Genomic DNA, 21,407 nt, shown 5'->3' with positions numbered 1-21,407 from the left:
GCCAAGCAGTGAGCAGCAGTCCACATAAGTAACTGCTCTGCAACATCACCTTACAGATGAGCAACACCATCAGAGCTTGGAAGTCAGACAAAATCTGGGCAAGGAGAATGAATTGGGCCCAGAAGAAACAGAGGGCCTCAGTCCAGCAACCCACAAGAAACTGAAAGCTGCCACCAACTATGTGAGCTTGAAACAAATCCTCTCACAGCTGAACCTTCAGATGAGAACTTCCTTCTCCTTCCATCCTCAGAAAGCCCTCCTTTAATTATTTATTGTATGAATCTCAACCAGCCCTACTTCCAAGGTAGTCCCTTCTCCAATCTATAGCTTTGGTTTAATCTTAAAATCTACTGCCATTTCCCACCTGGGTAACCACGGTTATGCTACTCTACAATACTTCACTCAAATCTGGCTTTCTCAGGTTAAATAATATCACAGGAGGGCACAGGGCCTTCCTGGAATAGTCTGGAATGGATGGACTTTGGCACTTATGTGGCACTTTCCACTAGGATGAGGTAAAAATAGCTCTGAAACAAAACATGTCTCCCCAGGATGAACAAAGTTTATGGTAGACAATGTACTTCAGCAATATTTTGAGGAAGAAAAACATTTTCCTAAAGGCAATATAATCCACAAGGATTTCTCCTGCCCTCAGTGATGACAGACTTTTACTTTATTAATCAGAACAGCTTTGTTCCCCACACGCAAGCATTAGGGGCATACTTTGCATAGCTAGATGTTGCCATAAATAAAACAGCCTCCAATACCAAATGTTAACCCTCAGCAGCAAAGAATCAGCAGAAGCTATGAAATTAAAATATTTTTTAACATGATCAAAGTTTTTAGCCAGGATTTCCTCCCCACACATCTTTGTAAGTGGCAGGGTTGCATTACAAAGCTTGATTATCACCGGTCCTAAGCGAGTCACTGGGGAATGTGGGTTTATCTTCCTGTTATAATTTTTTGTAAACCACACCACAGTCATGCCGTATATATAAAATGCTCATCTCTCATCTTGTTATAATTACCTTCCAATCAGGAAAAGAAACTATCTTAGCAAAGATGTTAATGACTTTCTTATTTTAATTCTCTTTCTCGTCTTCAATCGATAGGCAATTAGCATGGAGTCTCCATTTTGCCGGGGCCTATAATTTTACAGTGGGCCCAGGCCGATTTGACCCCTGTACAGGGTGGTGAGTGGGTTTTAAAACTTTTTCCTACTGAGCATTTCAAACACACTAGAACGAAACAAAATAAGTTTAGAACAAGTTGGACAATAATTTTCTAGAATCTTTCACACAAGGAGGAAAGCAAGTCTGTTGTAATTACATAGAAAAAAAAATACATGAAGTTCTGTTCTCTCATACTCCCTCCTTCTGAAAGGGGTAGTGCAGTTCAGTAACAGTACACGTGCTTCATTGTATTTCCTTTTGCAGTGCGTCTGAGATTTCTCGTTCATACTAACCCTTAGCACGCTGACAGGACCCAGTGGCACCTGGCCCCTATCTCCCCACTGTTCTGTTCTCTGATGGCTCAGTTCCGTAGTCAGGCTTTCCACCTGCCTGCTGCACTGCCCGCACATGCGGTCCTCCCTTCTCTCTCCTTGGTGCCCAGTTACCCTCCATCACTTGGCTCACACGACGCTTCCTCAAGCAAGCCTGGCCTACCACTTGTCTACCTTCATCGAAGACTTTCTGTGTCCTTGTTTGTGATCACATCCTGATTTGTGTATTTATAGGATTAACGCCTGAACCCCTCATGAAACTGTAAGTTCTGTGAAAACAGGGGCCAGGTCTCTGTTTTGTTCTTTTCAGCAGCACACAGTACAGGTGCTGACTCCTTGCTCCATAAACTCATGAAGGAATGAATGTTGATGTTGGGGCTGGGTTTTTGCACTGGACCAGGAACCCTGTGCAAGGAGATTAAGTAAGAGTGGAGGAGGTATAAGAGGAGGAAAGGAACAGAAAGTGTTAAGGAAAGGTCTGAACGGGGTGGAGGGATAAAGGTGGAGTTACAGCAAATAGTCTCAGGGCCTCAAGTAAATCAGAGGAAGAACTGGGGAAACCATTTGAGTTGATGGTCCATTCCGACTGAAGACCCTAAAGGAGAGACCCATGATTTGGGGAGCTATATTTTAGAGGAATGTTACCAGATGGGGCTGATCCACCAATCCAAGGCCTTAGGGAGCTGCCCGCAAGGCAGTTTCAGCTTGAGTGTGTGGCCTTGTCCATATCAGCCAGAGAGGCCCTTGGTCCTTCAGAGCCTAGAGTTTCTGGTCCTTGGGGATGAGGCAGAGTAAAGTGAAGATGAGCTGAAGTCAAGTTGACTTTATAAGTCATTCAACAAACATTGATTGTCTTCTGGGCACTTCATGAGGTTTTGGGGTGACAAAGATAAAGAAATAAAAAAATTGTCTCTGCTTGAGAAATTTTTATCCTAGTCCAGGAAAAGAAGAAATATGCTAGGTATGCTCAGACTGTAGGATTTGGGGGCTTTTTAAAAGGTAATGTGGTGCCTGTGTTGTATATCAGCAGACACTACCAGCAGGGTCGGGGGCAACACCATAGAGTCAAATGCGTTTATATTTCTGCAGTTACATGCAGACATGTTCACACTAAGTGGGACAAAGACGATAAACAGCCTCCCATTACTTCGCATCAGGCATTGCCACCAAAGGAGTTATGAGAAAGCTTTTGGCTTGCACAACCTTTTGATTTCAGAAGCGCAGATAGGAGTGGTGGAGCTGTAACCATAATTCTGGATGGTGCCTGGGCTAGAGTGGCCTGCTGGGAACCACAGCCCACTGAATATAGAAGGTCTTGAGAATCCAAAGAGCCACATGATGCTCACTTTTTTCTTTGCCTCTTATCAGTTTAGGGTGATAAGATGCATTTTTTGGTTCTATTGCAGGTTGCACCCTTAAACGTCTCCAGGGCAAGCAGGTAACAAATGAGTGTCACTTTATTTACTCCTCCTGCTTTGAGGGACCACCTGCCTATTGTGACAGCTTCTGATTCCTAAAGAAACCCCCAAATCTATATTTTTATGGAAAACTTCCTAATTTTTCAATGTTAGCTTTTTTTTTTTTTAAATAAGAGCATTGTAATAAAACACACTAAGCCACACTTTTATGGGTTGACTGACAGCATACAATTTGAGACCTCCGGCTCTTGGTTCTTTTTCCAACAGATTTCTGGTCTCTGTACTATGTGAACTTGAGAAATAACCAAGGTTCAGAGTTAGAACCATCTGGTAAGCATTTTGCTTAGCTCATTGATGTGTGGGGCAGGAGGAGATGAGTTAAAGGAAAGTGACCCCCCCAAAGGCACTCATTTAAAAGAGTTTGTCTTAGAGCGGCTCTTTTCAAGTGACAGCCAAGAGCAGGCTTTAGTTAGCAAGCACAATCTGAAATTCATATGTGATTATCTAATCTGGCTCTCTTGTTGGGAAATAATGAAGTAATTGAGAAAAAACTGGGCTTGATTTGATATGAGACAGCCGCAGATGAATGGAGTGATTTCATTTTAGGTATATATAGAGTTTTATGTCCAGTGTCTCCTTTCTTTTCCGGTTTCAAAGATTTCCCCTCACCAGGGAATCTGGTGCTTGATTGTTTTTCCATTGAAGAAAATGAAGCATTTTACCCCAGCTTTCTTTGCATGAAGGCATTGCACTAGTGTTATTTGGTTTCTTGCATTTCTAGCTCTGTCCCATAGCAACCTATGTAGTAAAAATGGTGTGTGTCGTTGTGTATGCATAACATAACATAGACTGAAGCACAGCAGAAATTGGTGCCCCAAAATATGCCTGTATGAGTCCAGCACATGCTGCCCCCAAATATGCTGCTTTGGGATATTGACTATGTTGAGCTATAGGCACTTGAAAGCAACACCTGCAGGGGGAAACTTCTGAACTCCCCTTCTCTGCCTAAAGACCGAGGAACTCAGTTGTCATCCATCCCCATCCAGGGAATTTCATCAACGGGGGAAGACCGACTCTTGTCACAGAGGAGGAAACTAGAAGTCGACCCCATACCCAGACACACTTAGTCACACACTATCACGCCTCCCATCTGTTCATCTAAGGGCCCCTTCATCTCTCCCCAAAATCATTTCTTCTCCCATATGAGGCCTACGTGCCTCCTCCCCTTTCCCTATCAAGATGGTATTTACGCCTGAATTCTAAGCCACCTCGGGGAGTTACTCATTTTTCCCTAGGTGTCTCCTATGTATGCATGAGGTATATATGTTACTAGACTTCCTATTCTCTTATCCATGTTTTTATTACGGGGGGGTTGTCTCAGCTAAGAACCCAGAAAGTTATTTTTCCTTCCTTATAAGATACATACACAAAGGCAGAAAAACATAAACAGAAAGAGGACTAGAAAGGGAGGGGGTGGGTGGAGGGCGGGAGGGAGAACCACGGGACAGACAGAAGGCAGCAACTGCGTTAGAGCTGGGAGGGCAATTTCCATCTTTCCTGGAGGCGGGCCGGCTCAGGTTTAAATGATTTTGGCCTTGCCTTATCTGGGTAAACAAGTAGCATCATTTCCTTACAGTGTAAAAACTGAAGGTAGCATGACTCTTTTCATTTTAAAAGAAAGTTACCTCTGTAGAATTCAGTTCTTGAACTCAGAATTTACGTATCTGCTCACGTTTTCTAAAACATGTCCTCTAATCCTGAAGCTCTTTAATAACTGGCTTTCCAGAGAACAAAAAAACAAACAACAAAATAAACAAACATGATTTGTAGCATTTGCCAATTACTGTGGTATCAATACTCACGCCATGGCTAATTTCAAGCTCCCAGCACCACGTGGATGCTGAGTTGTGAGGCGATGTGCCGGACCAGCCTTCATGAGTGGGCGGACTTGGCCTCCATCACAGCACCGGGTGAGGCCGCAAGAACATTACCCAGGATCAGTCACACTTGGGACAGCTTCTCCCCCATAACATGTGCACAAAACAACAGCTCAGATTGCCTCATGGGGATAGAGAGTCACATTCCAATGGAAGTAACAAAAGAAAGACTGGGAAGAACTTTGAAAATACAAAGATGTATACAAATATAAGGCATCACCATCACTACCATCTTTGGAGAGCCAAAAATTGCTCAATACTCAAAAGTAAAAAAAAAAAAAGACTTGGATTGCATTAGTTACTCTTTTTAAAAATGTATTTTGTATCTCCTGGCCATAAAAAATTTAAACTATGTGCAGAGAGCTAGCAGCCCCTGTGGCCGTAAGTTCAGAACAATGACCTCAGCAGTGTTATTTTATATGCACTGTAGCTTAGCCTGGAATCAGCAGTCACAGGAAAGCTTGGCTCTGTCTGTTCTGGGCAGCATTTCTGCCTCAAGCAACAACCCTCTTAATAGAGACATTCTCCGTACAATTACCTGTCTGGAAGAGCTCTGCCCAATAGAAACACAACATAAGCCACACACATAATTTAAAAAATCTTAAAGTCACGTTAAAAGAAGTAAAAAGAAATGGATGAAGTTAATTTTTTAAATAATATATTTAAACTAATATATCCAGAATACTATCATTTCATGATACGATCAATATAAAGCATATTAACAAGAAATGTTAACATTGAATTTTTGTTTTATTTGGTAAGTCTTTGAATCAAGCCATTGTTTTACAGTTGATTTTTTCCCTAGCATATCTATTCAGACTTGTACGTTTCAAGTGCTCAGTGGCCGCATGTAGCTAAGTGGTCACCGTTTTGGGCAGCTTGGATGCTATGACATGAACAGAGGGAAAACCCAAGGTTTACAGAAGCACTTTTATTCTGTCTCCAGTGGGTTTTGTTATGGGAGCTTATTATTGAGAGAGGGGCAAAGTCCCTCTCTCAAATCTAACTTTTCCTTCTCCATTACCCATTAGTTGTGTTGTCAGGGCAACCGCAATTGGGTGCATCCATCATCTGAAGGGTGACCAGCCATTCTTATTTGCCCAGGACTGAGAGGGTTCTTCATGTGTGGACCTTTCAGTGCTGACACCCAGAGACACCCAGGCAAACCCAGATGAACCTGTCCCCCTAGATTTGGAGGAAAAGGTTAAATGCTACTGGGAGGGCCTATTGGTGCTTCTACTCTGAACTCACATGCAGCTGTAAATCTAAAGGCTGAGGCCTCTCAGCATCTCGGAAAGCTAGTTTGGACCTTCGTGTTCTGTCAACTTGAGATCCTGGGAATTGTCCTTAGAGCCTGAGCAGCAGGCTTTGCTATACTCTTGAATGTTTTGAAGTTGTCTCTGGCCTCCTGACCGCTGTCCTGGCTCCTTGAATCAGGTGAAACTGTCCCCTTGCGTACAACGACCTTCTAGGTTCCTTGTAACTAGAGAAATAGGCCCTGTGTTTGTAGCTCCCAATAGTCGTGGAAACAGGCAGACCCTTGTCTGCTGTGTCATTCTGGTGGCTGATTTTTCTGCCTACCTGTCTTGGGTTGAGCCTCACTCTCTTAAAAAGTCAGTTTGAAGATGTGCCCCAATCTTTATAGTGTCATATAATATTTAATATACTCAGCCTTTTTTGAGATAATTTATATTGAGGAACATAGAATAAAATGCAGAAGTCTTAGTGTACAGCTTGATGAATTCTGACATGTGTGTACACTCATGTAACCATTGCCCAGATCCAGATTTCAAACACTCTCACTGATGTTTTCCCCCTTCACCTGTTTCACCCAGCCTCCCACCCCCATTGTTTTCAATTTTTAATTGGGTTTTTACTTTATAAAATCTTTCAAGAAATACTGAGTATCTTAATCTCAGGATTACTTCAACTCTCCATGCCTCCATTTGCTTCCTGGTCTCTATTTCCATATCGGTAAAAGGGGCTAATAAATATGACCTATCTCGTAGGATTACCATGAAGATTACATGTACATTTTAGTGTCTAGAACAATGCAATTGCTTTAAACAGGCTTGGTAGACAGTAAGTGCTCAGTTCACATTGACTGTTATATTTTATGTCCTTCTTGAAGTCAAGGTGCACATCCGGTATTTCGGTATCCTTCCTCCCCTGCAGTGCTTCCTACACTGCCCTAAGCAGAATAAACACTCACTGAACAACCATTGATTGGCTGAGTTCAGCAATTCCACTTCTCCTGGCTCTGGTCTGGATTTGGTAGCCAGTCCCTGAGGGTTCCTAAATATGGTCAATGTGGTGCCTCCCTGTTCCGAATAGGACAGACTACCGGTCCTCGTTTCCGGCCTGTCTGACGGCCTGCCCTGAAATACAACATCATCAAATGGTGCCATCTCCAGCCCTGATCCTGGGCAGCGTCTCAAATTGTTTTCTCATGACTGACTTTGCAAAGCGGTTGGGTTCTGGCTTTTCCAAATTTCAGCAAGCCAGAAAAAAAGGCTTCAATGCAGGATTTAAGTGAGGTGGCATCATGATCGGTTGCTTTCTCCTGCCAGTCTCTGTCCATTTTGTTGTTGCCAGCACAACCTGCTTTCCATGACGGAGACAGAGGATGCCAGAGACACTTTTTCAGCTTTCCCTGTGTCTAGATCATGTGACCCAATCCTGGCCAATGGGACCAAGGGGATGTCTTCTGGGAAATTCCAGGGACACGTTTCCTCCTTCCCTTTCCCATTAATACTTGCTGCTTAGAACTGAGCCAGACTTCCAGAGACCATGCCGGCAACCACAAAGGAGGTGAAATCGAATGGAAAAGAAAGAATAAATGTGTGAGTTGTGGTTGCTTTGATGTCATTTAACTTCTGAGTTAACCAAGTTTGCAAACTCTTACTTCCAGATTTCTTATTTTGTGAGATTTATTAGTAAACCCCTGTTGTTTAAGTCATTTTTATTTGGGTATTAAGTTTCTGTTCCAGAAAAATATCCTCACTCACACGAATGAGGTCTCTGATGACCCTAGGAAGAATTCGTCTTTAATTAGGTATAATCCCATGCTCTCTTTTCAAGACCCCTGCTGTCAAAAGCCAACAGTACTCTGTGACTTCTAGAATTCCTCTGGCATTTCCGCAAAGGCAGTGGAGCTTGTTGGTTATGAGCACAAATCCAGAAGTCAGATCTGGGCAAGTTTGACTTTAGGCAAATGACTTAAACTCTGTGTCTTATTTTCCTTATGAATGGGGGATGTTGATATGAATGGGGGATGATGATAATAATGCACCTGCCTTATAGGGTTTTGTGTTCAATGAATCAGTGCCCAAAAAGCACTGAAAACAACTTGAAAGTAAGCACTGTAGGTGAGAACCATTTTGCTTATTTGCCATTCATTTTATATAGCTTTGTGCTGTCTCTGAGATATAGATTCTTTCTTCTTCGTATACTGTTTTTCCATGTGTCAATGGTTTTTTTTATCCCTCATGATGACAAACGCCATGTTCTAAAGAGCATGTTTCTAGAAGCGAGAGGATATAGCTTCACCATTTACTAATGTGCCATGGGCACTTCACTCATTTTCTCAGGCCCTTGATTGTTTTATTTGGAAAAAAAGGCTACTGTCTCTGTTTCAGTTCCCCCATAAAAAGACCCAGAGAAAGTGCAAGTTGTGTATTTGGGAGGGGATTCAAGGGAACTCCAATAATGGATTGGAGACTGAGCCCGGAAGGGGAAGGTAGGGAAGCCAATAAAGGGTGTGTGATCCAGCCACTTCCCACTCTGGGCAGTGGGAGCTTCATCCGGTCGAATCTCTCAGAGTAGACCACCATGTACCTGTGAGGTATGCCCTCAAGGGATATGCTTGATGGGCTGTTTAAACATCATCTCTCCTCAGCCATTGGTTGAGGGCTGCTGGGTGGCAATGTGTTCATTCTCAGAGAATTCTGGCCTCTTTGGGTAGGCCAAGCAGGCCCAGCCTCCAGAGAATATTTGCAAGAGTATGAATGTTAGGTAGCACATTCCACATCGGAAAGGCCTGAGTGGGGGCACATCTCTAGGCTGAAGTGCTGATTAACTCAGCTCAGTAATATGTTTTTTGCAGGGTAGGGAGGTGGAGGAAGCTATTTTGTATGAGAAACTTGGCTAGCCAAGCAACAGGATATAAAGATGGGTAAGAAATGGCCCCAGACTTCAAGGATGTGCAATCCCATGGCAGGGACAGACATGTTAACAAATATTATGCCAACAATATTTATAACGTGAGAAATGCAATATTAGATACTTATTTACTTTTACCTACCAGAGACTGTGGGAAAACAAACCCTCTTACATGTGGTTGCCTAGAGGAGCAATTTAGCAATGTTTTTGAAAAATACAGATGGGTTCACCTTTTGACCCAGCAACCAACCTTCTGGGAATTTATCCTAAACAAAATGATGAATGTACAAGGTTATTCACTGCAGCATATTGTAATAACAAAAGACTGGCAATAATACAAGTGTTATCTGCTTGGGACTGGTTAATACACTTTGGCCCATCTGCACAATGGAGTACTATGCAGCCAGATAATAGAGTGAGGGTACTTTGCCCAGAATATTTTGTTAAGTTAAAAAAAAAAAAAGGCAAGATGAAAATGCAGCATATTTGTGATGAGATTGAGGATTTCAGGGCTAATCAAGGAAAAGACATGACCATGAGATGACAATAAATTGCACGGAACAAGCTTTGCTTGGGCTGCACTTGAACAGGTTATGTGGGAGGGAAAGTCCCTCAGAGCAGGAGAGCTTCCGGAGGTAGCAGCATGGGGCCACCGCCCAGAAGGGACTGATCAGCAAGGGACCTCCTGGGGGAGAGGGGACTTGGAGAGAGGGCTCGTGCATTGAGGTGATGTCTGTGGCAGCAAGGGCCTGGGCAGTGGGGCAGGGGGAGGTGTCTGGGTCAGAGAGCTCTAAGGGCACAGCATCTGGGGGCTTTTGTGTGCTCAGAGTTCATCTCACCTATGGATAGCAAATGCCTGGCCCAGCTTTACCAGGTATACAAAGCAGCCAGGCTCTACATGGCTAAAAATATGCTTATTTGGGCTTATATTTAAAGTAATCGGTTGTATAAGAATTTGATGGTGTGGGCCTTGAGCAGGTCCTAGCCTGCTGTGAAGACCTACACAAAGCAGAGGCCAATGTGCAGAAACCACCTTCCACCCATTTATGTAATGGTATGTAACATGTTAACTCTTATGTAAGAGTGAAGAAGAAATAGGGGCATGTCTTTATATTTGTGCTTATTTCCATCCAGGACCATTGGAAGGATACACAAGAAATTAATAAATGGAGTCAGGCATTGGGCTGGAGGACTGGGTGACCACGCATGGATGTGAGTAAGACTTCTCAATATATACTCCTTAGACCATTTTAATTTTTAAACCATGTGAAGGTATTACTTACTTAAAAAAAATTAAAGCAAACAAAGAAGTTTGTCCAAAGTTCATAGGTATCATGAAGGCAGGTGGTTACTGTGGTGGGAGGAAGAGAGAGATTATGGTTCTGGTGCGATTCCACCATTCACGTATTTATTATTGACTGTCAGTCTTGTTCCAAATGTTTGTTCTGGCACACAGTAGGCATATGATGGATTTTTTTTTAATGAATGAATAAGCAATAGAGAATTTGAGAAGCGAGTCCTCAAGTTCAGTTACAACTTCTGAGAGCACGTTATGAATCATGAGTTGCTATTCAAAGAAAAGCATTGTTTTTATGTTTCTTTATATCCCCTACAGGGTTTAACAGAAGTACCCTGTACTTAGCAGGCCCTCAATTATTTAGTGGACAAATAAATGAATGCTTTAGTTGAAAAGTAATCTCAAGAATGTGTCTGCTCTAATGGTACTTTTCCTCTTAGGAAGCTTAGTTTAAAGTAAATTTCATTTTAAAAAAGAAACTTTCTTCCCAATTATTAGTTCATTCAACAAATGTGTGTTCAACATTTACTGTGTACATGCCTGAAGAGCCACCAAGCCTGTGATTGAAACTCAGCATGTTATCCCACATCAGACTTTAGGTTCATTTATGGCCCAAATAGGCATGTTGGGGCAGGCAGAGGTGGTAAAGCAAAATCTATAGAATGTACTCTATCCTTATGAACAGTGCTTGCCCAGGTGCATTCCTGAAGCTTCCTTACCAGGTGCAAAAGAACATTCATTTCACGGAAAGATATTTGCAATACATGTTTCCAACAAAGGATTTGTAACCAGCATGCATAAAGAATGTTTCCAAATCAATGAAAGAGGACAGAAACCCCAATTTAAAGATGGACAAAAGATTTGAACAGGCACTTTGCAAAATAGGATATCCAAAAGGCTGATGAGCATATGAAAAGTTGTTCAACATATAATAACTATGTGACTCATAATGCATAACTAATATATATCATATCTAATAGCTATATAATTAATTTATTAACTATCATTTCCTAGCTATATATAACATATAACTAATAATTATTAGAAAAATGTAAATTAAGAGCACTATGCGCGAGAATGGGTAAAATTTAAAAGTCCGACGGTATCAAGTGTTGGTGAGACTGTGCAGAAAATAGAACTCATAGAACTCACACTTGCAGGTGGGAATGTAACATCAGCTTTAGGGGAAATCGTTTGGCAGTTTCTAAGAAAATTACCCCTTGACTCAGCTATTTCACTCCTAGGTATTATTCAAAGAAATGGAAACAAAGGTCCACAGAAAGATACGTGTATGCATTCTACCGAGACCCAGTCCCAGTGTCCCTTCCTCCTCCTGGCTCTTTGTGGGCATGCCTGGCAGACCACCAGTGCCAATACTCTTACTTGCTTCGGCGTCTCTTTCCCAGCTAGATTATTAATTTGCATAAAACACACAATGTGATCTATGTTAGATCCTGTAGCTACCGGGCATTCCTTCTGAAACATCCCCAGAGCTTAGTGCATGGCTTGGTGCCCAGTAGGCACTCAATAAATGTTGAATTAGTGAATCGCCTCAATTTCAAAGCAGTCATTAAGAGAGCAAGCCAGGGCCATGTTTTTATATTCTGATAGCATCTCATGTAGTGCCCCTTAGGCTGGTCTGCACGGGAAGGGAACATTTGCCCTGACCTGTGTAAGCCTAAATACCCACGTGCAAGAGCCGGAAATCAGAACTTGAAAGTGACTAACGGTGGCTGGTTCAATACAGAGTTGCTTAAAAGTAAACAAGATGCTGTGCATTATGCCCTATTATACATGATGGTATGGAAAATGAGGCAGAATCAGTGGTTCTTATGGGCAACTGTTCTTAGCAGGCTGTAAAAAAATTGATCCAAATACCTGAACAGTCAGCTTTGTGATGCCTGGATGTCAATTCCAAGTAACTCAACCAGTGAATGAACATACAGTCGTCTTCTCCAGGACCATCTATTCGCTGGCATGAAGAGGTGGTGGGAGTGCTGGAAAAAGATAGAGAAACAAATTGGAGAAAAAGCTGTGGGACACAGCAAGACTCTCTTTCCCTGATGGTCTCTGGGCCCCGTCTCCTGATTATTTTATTCCATCCTCCCCAGTGAATACAGAACCTTGGAAATAATGCTGGAGTTCAGTTGAGGCAGCTCAGTCCCGCCTGAATTGAGAATAATTCTTTGTTCATAAAGGACTCTGCAGTGTACCAAGAACAGGGAAACATCTTGGAAGTAACAATTCCGCCACACTTCCCAAGAATAGGTGACCATCCTAAAAGAACATTTCCGTTTCTAATTTCGAGGGTACCTTAATAATGGAAGGGATGGAAGTAGCTACCCTTGGAGCATCTAAACCCCAAATGTCTCTGACATACTCGTATTTTAACAGTCATTTTTAAATACCAAAGAGTCTTTCTACTATCAGGGTGGAAAAGTTTTCCTGTCTGCCTTCTAGGTTCTTTGGCTGGTCTAATAATTAAATTGACATTAAGGCAGAGCAACAGGAGAAAAACAAACAGGAGTGTAATAACCTGTGTACCTCCTGTATACACGGGAGAGGGCCAGGCAAACGGAATAATTTCCCCAGATGGCCCGAGCCACCACCTTTGATACCATCCCAGCTAAAGACAAAAGACGTTCAGAGAGGGGAGGCATTTATGGGAGGTTTTTAGGAAGAGTACAACAAACAAGGGTCAGGTTGTTACGCAGATATAAATTGGAACCTTTTAATAAGATTTTCTACACAGGAGATCACCCTTATAATGGGAATGTCTCTTACAAAAGGGGAACGTCTCGGTTTTCAGAGCATCTCCTGTGTCTACAGTTTCTTAAAAATAAGCAGCTTAAAACAATCCTTTTGACAAAAAAGCATATCTTGGGGTGGCAAAATTTGTTCTCCTTCACTACCAACGTTGTTTTCTTTTTCCACAATAAATAGCGTTGGGTCACTTCATGCCTCACTTATGTCACATACATGTGAAATAAAACTAAACCCAGAGCCACTTTCTACTGTTTATTGCTTTAATGTATATTTACATTTAATACCTACTGGTGGGGGGAAACAAGCCCTAATGCCGATCTCTTTTAGAAACATTATGCAATCTTGTTGAAATGTTCAGTAATATTGATTCGCTAGAGCTGTGGATTGACATCCTAAATATTTCCCTGTTTCAGAATTTTAAATATAAACACAGACCTTTCTCCTCTGAGTGATAGCTCTGAATTAATTAGTAATTTTATTAAACACAAATATTCTTGTCTAATTTATAAGCCAAAGAAAAGTTATTTTTTGTAGTTGTTTTTGCAAATCCCAATAGACCATATTATTTCATGCAGTTTTAGACATTCGGGGCTCTGAATCTGATTTGCAACCTCTGGTTCCAGGGTATGGGGCCAGCTCCCCCATGGAGGGCTTAGGGGAGAAGACCCGGCTGTGTCTTCTGTCTCCACCTTCCCTTGAGACTGGCAGATCCACGGGAGGGTGAGTGAGTGGTTGGGCTGTTGGCCCTCCTGAACCTTTGATCGCCATGCCTCAGTGGCACAGTCCTCCTCTGAGTGCTGTGAAAATGATCACACATCACTTTTCGTAAAAGCACAAAATGGTAGCATTGCATACTTGAAATTTGCTGAGAGAGTAGATCTGAAGGGTGCTCACCACACACACACCCGCGCATGTACACACACACAAAGGTCACCATGTGTTAATTAACTTGACTGTGGTAAGCATTTCACAGTGTATAAATCACTGCTGCTGTATGCCTTGGAAAACAGTCACATTGTACAATGTAAAGAGAGCCCATTTTTATGTCAGTCATATCTCCATCAAGCTGGAAGAAAATTACAGAATTGTTGTTCGAAGCACGGTTGGCATAAATAGATTTGGGAACAATTGACTTGAGGTAGGCATAGAACCTACCTGGTGAGGGCAACTGCTCAAGGCTGACAGAGCATGGCCTACCCGTCCTGAGGATTCCGTGGGCCCTGCCCGTGTGTGTAGGAGGGGACAGAGGCTGGTGCATCTCCGGAGTGTGTCAGGCAGTGTCTTACTTGATTCTCTGTGGTACTCAAAGCGAGGCTGGTTTTGGGGCAAATTATAAAGAAATTTGCTCAGATGATTTTGATGTCCCTGCTCTTGCAGCTATTGGGGCCAAGGGCAGGCCACCCCAAGATGTGCCTCTTTGGCGGGCAGATTATGTGAGGCTGAAGACAATCCAGGCCCAGAAGACCCAGGAAGAAACTCTGACCTTCCCCCAGTTGCCTAAAAGAATTTAGATGGAGGGCCTGCTCCAGGAAGAGAGCCACCACCGTAGGTAATTCCATCATGAACTAGGTAGCTGCGAGGAGCTAGCAAAGGCTGCTTGTTAAAATCCCTGACTATGTCCCATTGTTTCTGGGTGTCCCAGCAAACACTTAACTTAAAAACATGTAGTCTTTTTATCGTCCTGTGAATTGCTTTCTTTTGCTTTGAAGTCCCAGAGCCTACCACCTCTCCTTAGTTGAGGATGACATACAGACCTCATTTTGCCTGAAGGACCTTGGAATCTCATGTCTATGGCTTCCCCATACCTATGTAATTAAACTTGATTTTCTCCTGTTATTCTGTTTTGTGTCAATTTGATGCTTAGACCAGCTAGAAGAACCTTGAGGCGCAGAGGGAGATTCTTCCTCCTGCTCAAGGCATTTTCTCCCCTCTCACAGACACTCACAGGCACAAGAGACTCAGCTCCCAGGACCGTTCGCAGAGTGGCTGCCCTCAGGACACAACTCCCTGCCTGCACGCTTCTAGTTGCCATGCTGGTGGGAGGGATTTTAGGACCCAAGAGCACAGAACTTCTAAAAATAATGAAATAATGTAAGCAAAGAAATCTGAGCACCTAGAATGGATTCCCTTGAAATATACTGGCTTTGAGTCAATCTGCGTTGACTGTTCCCTAAATACAGAGCCAACCCTTTCTACCAGGAAGACTTACAGTGAGAGAAGATGCAACCACCCTTGGCCTTTGGAGGCTTACTTTCTAGGCAAACTTGAACTGCACGAGTGGGATCGATTCACCTTTAGGAGGAAGAACAAATCAGGAAGCACAAATTAGGGGAAAGTGGCCATTGCTAAATGCTTTTTGCTACCAGCCAGCCCCTGAACTGGTAGCAAATTTCTAGGATTATTGAGATTTTCTTCTTTGGCTATCCTGTTATACCTTCAAGGTAAAGAAGAACCAAAAATGTCCCAGTTTCCTCTTCAAGAAGCGCGGGTCTTTGTACGTTGAGTCCCAAGGACCTTGCCATGGGCAAATGATCGTGCACATTGTCATGCATCGTTACTGCATATGCTTCTTTCTGTTCATCTGGCCTCCTCCGCTAGCTTATTCCTTTTGGATCGTAGTATCTTTTCTTTCTGTTTAGAGTGTGCACAGCTTCAGATCTGCATCGCTAGTGTGTGTGTGTTAAATTCTAATTTACTCATATAATGTTATGACAAACTGGGCAGGTACAGCCATTACAGCCAAATACTTGGTGGCTGCTTTTACTCCCGCGTTCCTATGTGCACAATGCGTTTACTCCAAGGTGTGTTCAGTTTGCAGCCATTGTGTAATGGCCCTCAAGCACAAGAGAAAGTTCTCAGTGGGTGAACTTTGTCCCAAGTGACTCCTGACCTCTGGCAGCTGTCCAAACAGGCCCAGAGGCCATCCCCTGCCCTTTCGGGGCATTTGTTAAGCCTTCCCAACAATGACTGTGCTGTCTCTTCTGGAATTCTGTGTGCTTTTACCATTCTGCCTTAGGAATACAGTACTGTCTTTGAAGAGGCGGATTAGAAGGAAACAGGAAATTGGGCAGTTGAAGATAATACCTAATCATGTTCTAAAAATAATGCACTGTTGAAGCTGTATCTGAAGTCTGGCCTTTATTGAATGTACACACAGCCTTTGTCTAATCACTGTCTGTTGTGGGGAGTAAGGTGCTTTATGCACGGGGGCATACTGCCACCCTTTCAATTAGAGTGGGCTTGGGGGCCCATCTTGCAGATAATAGCAGCATCTCTCCCGGGGTTCACTTCAGAGGCTGTCTCAGCGGAACTGGTCTCCCCAGTCGCCTCCTCCCACATTCTCGGCACGTTCCCCATTTCCAGTCCGCCCTGCTTGCTGTCAGGGGGCTGGGGCTGAACCCCTTCTCCCTAGGGCGCCTCTTATCTTTCTTCTCCACCACACTTTTAAAATGTGCATTCATCTTTTCTTTCCTGCTCTTTTATTATACAAAGGTGGCAAGTTTGGGTCCAGTCAAGGAAGAATCTTTTACAGACTATAGATTTTATATCTGCTCTCTGCAGCTGGAGGAGGGAGGAATAAAAAGTGAGAAAACAGATCCCAACCCAAGCAGGTAGTCTGGTGCTTAGGGAGAGAAGTGGAAACACTGACACTTGGGGGTGGTACTCAAATGAAAATTATGAAGCTGGGATACACCTGGATTCCTGAGACAGAGGGTAAAGGGCTGCCCTCCCGGAATGGCAGATTCTGGTGTGCACTAAGATTGATTTGCGTGGTTACTGACCTAAGGTCTACGGAGGGGCAGTCTAACCAAAATAAGCTGTCTACTTATGGACCCCTGGACTTTGAAACGTGTGCCTGGTTGGCGCCAGAGACCTGCCTGGGGGTGTTGGCAGCCCCTGTCCTCAGTCCCTGTGGGGAGGACCCCCTCTCCAGGGCCCAGGACTGTTCAAGCAGGGAAGAATCCCACCTTCAGGCAGAGGCAAGAGCAACCTGGCTAATCCCTTCATACTAGTGGCCCTTCCTGTGAGGGAAGTAAAGGGTCAATAAACTCTGTCTCTGCGTGTCTCTGACATTTTCCATCTCATTACAATAAAAGGAAGGTGCCACCCGGGCAGATGAGGAGTATTCCTAGTTTTGGCAAGCCCTTAAACAGTTACAGGTCTATGGGATGAAGAGGTCACATGGAGCAGAAAGTTATTGCCAAGGTAAGAGGTCACGTGGGACCATGAGCACGCCGTGCACTCTGACCCTGTATCACAGCCTCCATACAAGGTCAGGCGGGACCTGTGAGCACCGCCTTTCCACCAGGTGGGGGCGGCTGTCCCAAAGAGAAAGCGGAGTGGGAGCAGACACAGTTGATGCTCTAATGACCTTCACGCCCCACGGAAAGTTCCATTCTCTAGAAATAAATCGCCTGCTTTGGAAGAGCAGCTCTATGGAGCAGAGCTCTACCTCTTCTCTGCATAGTAAAATATCGTTTGTTTTTTATTTTTCTTTTTTACTGTATTAGGTTTTTATCGATGCTGCAAAAAATTATGACATATTTAGTGGCTTAACACAATGCCAATTTATTATCTCACAGCTCTGTAAGTTGGAGGTCTGACATGGGTATCACTGAGCTAAAATCAAGGTGTTGGCCTGGCTGCCTTTCTTTCCATAGCTTCCAGGTGTCTTTTCCACTTTCTAGCCACATTTCTTGGCTCATGGTTTCCTTTCTCCACCTTCAAATCCAGCAATACTGCATCTCTGATCATTTTTCCATCCTTGTATCACCTTCTGACTGTCCCTTTCTGCCTTCAAGATAATTTCTCTATCTCAAGATTCTCTATCATGTCTGAAAAGTCCATTTTGCCACCTAAGGTAACATATTTACAAGTTCCGGCTGCTAGGATGTAGATTGGACATCTTTGACGGGACATTATTCTGCCTCCCATGATGAGAGACATTGCAGAATGTTAAAAATATTGTTTATTTTTACACTTTCACTTGATCAGATTCTTCTTGGACCCTCAACTTGTCATCCAAATATACCACAGAAACATGGGACCTCTGAGGCAGCCAGGAATGCAAAAAAAAAATGTTTAGTAGAAGAAAAAAAAGCAAACTTAAAAGAGAGAAATTATGAATAATTTTCTTAAAAAATTGTATGTGCAATGCCAATTATTCTTCAGTTCATCGATAGCAATTTAACCTGATACTCATTTTTAAAAACACAGCTGTCATCTTGGGTATCTTCTTTGCCTGCTGTCACAGATTTGCGGGGCGGGAAGAAGAGATCCAAACATCTCAATGAAACATGGCTACAAACACAGGTACAATAAAAGAGCCGAGATCACTCAATAGGATTTCTGTAGCATGAGATGTAGAGAGCTCTTTCGAGATGGATGGGCCTTGTGCTTGTTTGCGCTGTTGGAAGGAAGCAATTGCCTGACATCTTGGGAGTCTGAAGAAGGCTCTGAGCAATTAAATTATTTTTGAGAGAACTGCTTGAGGTAACTTCCTGTGGTTGGGGAGGAGCTCTCTGTGTGATTGAATGGCTCAGCTTTCTGCACGCAGGGTGCCTCAGGTGAACCAGCTCACCCTGGGGGTGCTGCGCAGATGACGGCCCATGAAGAGAAACCATCAAGCAGAGGCTACTTGTAGGAAGGAATATTCTAGGAACCTGTGCTCTGAAGTTTGGGGTTAATCAAGTCATTAATGTCTCATCTCTGTCTACGAGGGACTAGAAGCTGCTGTTTGTGAAGACATTCCTGGCAATGATCGGCTTACGCTGGCATTTGACAAATGCTAGCTGGACCCCCACTGTCATGTATGTTTGGGGGAAGAGAAGGCTGAGCGACAGTGGCCACACGGGTGGCGTTGGCAGTTCTGCCTGGGAAGGGGAAGCGGTCTTTCGTTCCGCTTGCCTGCTCTTCAAGCCAAACTTGTTCATTTCACACAAACAGAGCCATGTGGGGGCCTCCTATCCCTGTGGGCCAGGGGCCGGGGTGAGGTTGCCTGGCGACGCTGCCCCTGCTCACGGTGGTGGCCTCAGGTCCTTCTCGGTTCTGGAGGTGAGGCTCTGCTCGGTTTGCAGCCGCCGCCGCCAAATGCAGACACGATGCCATTTGGGGCACTGCCTGTTTTGGTGACAGTTTCTCTGATGGCCAAGTGGGTCCCTCCTCACCTGCAGCCTACAGAGGGCTCTGGCCATCTGACCCTGGGGAGCAGCCAGGGCAGGTCACAGTCCTTCTTGAAAAGGGAGTGGATTCAGTTGAAGCCCCCACCTATTCACACAGAGCTCTCCTTGGCCTCTCTTTTCCAGAGGCCATCAGCTCCTAGTAGCGCCTGTTTATCTCACAGTGGCAGTACGTGTACGTGGTTAGGGCAGGGTTATACGGCCTCTCAGCTCTTGACACTGGCGGCCGAAACCATCCTTTGTTGTGAGGAGCTTTCACGGTGGGATGTGCAGCCGTGAACCTGGCCTCTACTCGCCGGCAGCTCGCCTTCCCCACGCGTTCTAAGTTGTGGCAGCCAAAACTGTCTCTGGACATTGCTAACTGTCTCCTTGCAGTAAAGTCACCAGATTTTGCAAATGAAAATACAGGATGTGCAGTTCATTTGAATTCCAGATAAACAACTAATAATTTTTTTAGTATATGTATGTGCCACGCAATGTTTGGGACTGTAGGGGAGGAAAAGTTTTCCTTTCTTCCCTTCCAGGTTCTTTGGCTGGCCCAGTAACTAAATTGACATAAGACAGAGTAACAGGAGAAAAACATTTAATTTTGTATGTATGGGAGCTCACAGAAATAATGAGCCTCAAAGAAGTGACCAAAGCCTCAAAGAAGTGACCAAAGCAGGCAGCTTTTAGGCTTTTTAGATAAGGAAACAACAAATTTGTGAAGAACTGACAAGACAAAGGGGTTTGTGCTGGGGGAGTAAATTAGTGACGAAAGTAACCAGGTTTGTTTATACAGCCTTCCTGGCCCTAACTTTCCCATCTCTGGTGATAAGGATGCCATCTACCCTCCTGGTACAGGGCGGGGACCTTCCACAAGGGAGATTTATTGCCTGCTTTCAGGGGGACAAAGAAGGGTCAGAGTGTCCCTGCATCAGCTGTTTCTTAAGTAACTTTAGTTCAAAACAATATGTATGCAAAGTAATGTATTTGGGGGTGTATATTGTCCTCCTCCTCAGGACCTACGTATATTGAAAAATTATTTGCCATTTGTTTGAAATTGAAATTTAGGTGGGCATCTGTATTTTGCTTGGCAACCCTTCCTGGGGGACAAAACTGCCTGGCTTGAGAACCACTCGGTTTATGTATTTCTACTTTGAGAGAGCAAAGGAATCCATCTCTAATTGTAAAACTGCCACTTCAGCAAGAAGGAGGTGAAGATATAAAATGGCCAATAAGGACATGAAAAGATGCTCAGCATCGCTGCTCATTAGGGAAATAGGAATCAAAGCCACAAAGAGATATCACTCCACACCCACTCAGATGGCTAGAATCAAATAGGCCGACAAAGCCAGCTGCTGGCAAGGAGGTGGAGCTTTTGGAAAGTTGTCTCCAAACACAGTCTGCTCTTGGCCCTGCAACAGATACTTCTCTGGGCAGATGAAGTGATGAGTTTACCATCCTGATACGGAGGGAAAAATACCATGAGAACAAAACATAAACTAATATTCTCATAAAATCTCTAAAATATGGCAGATTCTTATTGTTTTCTCCATGTCAGATTTTCTGTGTTCCCGTCCATCGTGCATGCCACTAAAATGGTGGTTTTTTAAACCAAAAAGATGACTATGTGACTCTACTCCTTGAAAATATTCATGGCCGCCATGGACAATAGTAGAGTCCAAATGCCTTACCCTGGCACTCAGACCCTTCCCCAGCCAACTCCAACTCCCACTCCCAGACTGTTTGTTACTAACGGCATTATTAGGATGTCATTCATAAACCAAACTATTCACCCACTTAAAGTATACAATTCAACGTATTTTAGTAAATTCACAGACTTGTGCAACCATCAGCATGATTTAAGAACATTTGTGTCACACTCCCCCCAAAGAAACCTAGCACCTATTAGTATCCCCATTTCCCCCCAACCCTCTCGCTTCTATCTCCTGGCAAACAATATGTGACCTGTGTCTGGCTTCTTTCACTCAGGATCACATTTTCAAGGTTCATTCATGTTGTAGCAATGTGTATCAGTACTTCATTCCTTTTTGTGGCTGAATAATGTTCCATTATATGGGTAGACCACATGTTGTTTAGTTATTCATCAGTTGATGAATATTTGGGCTATTATGCTAATTAAAAAATATAGAGAACAACGTA

The 21,407-nt window shown here is 43.6% G+C and overlaps 1 long non-coding RNA gene across 1 annotated transcript in view; it reads left to right on the top strand.

The window, feature by feature from the left end:
* The first annotated feature begins 7,627 nt into the window (after nucleotides 1-7,627).
* Nucleotides 7,628-21,407, top strand: part of LOC108396035 (uncharacterized) — a 40,388-nt gene continuing 26,608 nt past the window's right edge. Inside the window, exons 1-2 of the long non-coding RNA XR_001852833.3 lie at nucleotides 7,628-7,702; nucleotides 10,155-10,232. This is a non-coding gene — a long non-coding RNA (uncharacterized lncRNA). The remainder of the gene's footprint in view (nucleotides 7,703-10,154; nucleotides 10,233-21,407) is intronic.

Source organism: Manis javanica, chromosome X (assembly GCF_040802235.1).
Source record: "Manis javanica isolate MJ-LG chromosome X, MJ_LKY, whole genome shotgun sequence".
In the NCBI taxonomy this organism is placed as follows: Eukaryota; Metazoa; Chordata; class Mammalia; order Pholidota; family Manidae; genus Manis; species Manis javanica.
This window is presented reverse-complemented; position numbering and strand designations above follow the sequence as displayed.